This window comes from Vespa crabro, chromosome 14 (genome assembly GCF_910589235.1).
Source record: "Vespa crabro chromosome 14, iyVesCrab1.2, whole genome shotgun sequence".
NCBI lineage: Eukaryota > Metazoa > Arthropoda > Insecta > Hymenoptera > Vespidae > Vespa > Vespa crabro.
In genome coordinates, this window is record NC_060968.1 from 4,638,521 (window position 1) to 4,641,020 (window position 2,500).

The 2,500-nt window shown below is 24.6% G+C and overlaps 1 protein-coding gene across 9 annotated transcripts in view; it reads right to left on the reverse strand.

The window, feature by feature from the left end:
* The window catches only part of LOC124429034 (longitudinals lacking protein, isoforms F/I/K/T-like), a 284,869-nt gene that overhangs the window by 85,475 nt on the left and 196,894 nt on the right, over positions 1-2,500 (reverse strand). The gene's annotated exons all lie outside the window — the stretch shown is intronic.

Below are 2,500 nucleotides of genomic sequence, written 5' to 3' on the forward strand. Positions count from 1 at the left end.
ATTGTTACTATTATTATTATTATTATTATTATTATTATTATTATTATTATTATTATTTTTATCATTTTTATTATTATTATTATTATTATTATTATTATTATTATTATTATCGTTATTATTATTATTATTTTTGTCACGTGTGAAAAGTTTCGGAAGATCAATCAATGATCATTAATTATCATAATCAACATTGTCATTATCATCATCATCATTATCATCTTCAGCATCATCATCATCATCATCATTATCATCATCATAATCATCATCATTATTATTATCAATATTATTTTTATTAATATTATTAATATTATTATTATTTTATTTTTTTAATATTATTATTTTTATTATTATTATTATTATTAATCATTGTTATCATCGATTATTATTGTCAATTATTATTAATATTATTATTGTTATTATTATTATTATTATTATTATTATTATTATTATTATTATTATTATTATTATTATTATTATTATTAATTCTTCCTTTTTATTATTATTATCTATTGATATCGTTAAGTCTAGGTGCTCTCAGGTAACCAATCCTCGGAGATTGTTTCGCAAATATCATGATTTTAATATACGATTATTAAATTTCATTCTAATACGCATCTAATTCTTTTTTTTTTTTCGTCGTATCTTCATTCTTTTCGACTCTTTCCTTTTTTCTTCCTTATTCATTTCTTGTCTTTTTCATGAGAATAAAGTTTTTATAAAAACAAGGCACTTGTTCTAATACTGTCACATAATAGTAATAGTAGTAGTAGTAGTAGTAGTAGTAGTAGTAGTAGTAGTAGTAGCAGTAATAGTAATAATAGTTAATAGTACAAGAGAGGGTGGGGAGAACATGGTGAATAACCATCCCATGAAGAATTTATTTTTTTGGAGAGAGAAAAAAAAAAGATCTTAATAGATATCGAACACCTTCCCCTCCCCCCTCATGGAATGTCATTGTTCCTTTCTTTTGCCATCTTTTCTTTTTGTTGTTTCATTCTTTTTTGTACGTACATAAATATATATGTATATATATAAATCTTTATTGATTTTTTTTCTTTCTTTTCTTTTTTCTTTTTTTTTTTTTTTTCCTTAAACCTCTGTGATCTTTGTGAAACAGATCTCGCGGTGGGCGCAATGATCGTCGTGCGAATTCACGTTCTCACTCTTTTCGACGAAGAACAAAAAAAAATAAAAAAATTTAAAAAATACTGTGCGAGTTAGTTCACGAGTGAGTTTACGTGTTAGGGAAGACATGTCGTTTTGTACGCGTGCGTGTGCGAGAGAGAGTATGTGTATCTGTGTGTGTTACGTTGATTTTGTCTTTTTTCTGGAGACATTTTTTATTTCTATTTTTTTCGTTTTTCTTGTTTTTTTTCTTTTTTTCCTTTTTTTTTCTTTTTTCTTTTTCTTTAAATAGGAATCGTTAATAAATTAAAAGATTTCTTTTTCACACTTAATTAATAATTATTTTATATAATTACACCATCTCCAGGGGGGAAAAAGAGCTAACTTGTTCCCGTCGCGTGTTCAAAAAAAAAAAACCAAAGTAAAGATAATAAGAATACAATAAAAAGAGAGAGAGAGAGAGAGAGAGAGAGGGAAAGAAAAAGGATGACTCGCATGTTCGAGCTCTAAATTATTATTATAAGGAAATAAAAAAAAAAAAAAGAAAAGAAAGCAGAAAAAGAGGAAGAATTCAATATAGAATTAAGTAAATCACCATGATTAAGACTTATGAACCAAAAAAAAAAAAGAAAAAATATATATATATATATACATATATATATATATATATATATATATATATATATATATATATACATATATATATATATATATATATATATATATATATACATATACATATATATGCATATAGAATAAGTTCCGTACCCGCTTTTAATATTAACTCTCAATTAAGCAAAATAATCTCTAATCGTATGATAAGTATTTCGTTCATTAAGGGACTAACAAACCGATAAGAAAAATTTTTAATTTAACGCACGACGATCAGGCCTCGATCGAGAAAACTTTCATCTAATCGAAAGTACATATCTTACATTAAATTGTATATTATTTAACACATTGGAGGGACTCTTGATATATTGTTTTCTTACTTTCTATCTATCTATCTATCTATCTATCTATCTATCTATCTATCTATCTATCTATCTATCTATCTATCTATCTATCTATCTATCTATTCATCTATCCTTTTTCTTTTTCATATTTCTTTCGATTGAAATTTAAACAATAGGTAATCTCATTAGAATTTCGTCGAGAAAGAAAAATGCGAAAGGAAAAGAGAAAAAGGGGAAAAAAGCGAAGGAGAAAGAATTTGCGAAGAGAAAAAAAAAAAAAAGAAAAAGAAAGAAAGGAGAAAGAAGAGTGACAAGAAATAGAAGAGATGTGAAGAAAATTATACGATATAAATCCACTTAAATGATGAATATCATTAATCGATGTTCAAATGATTTTAGAAAATAAGAAACGAGAGAAC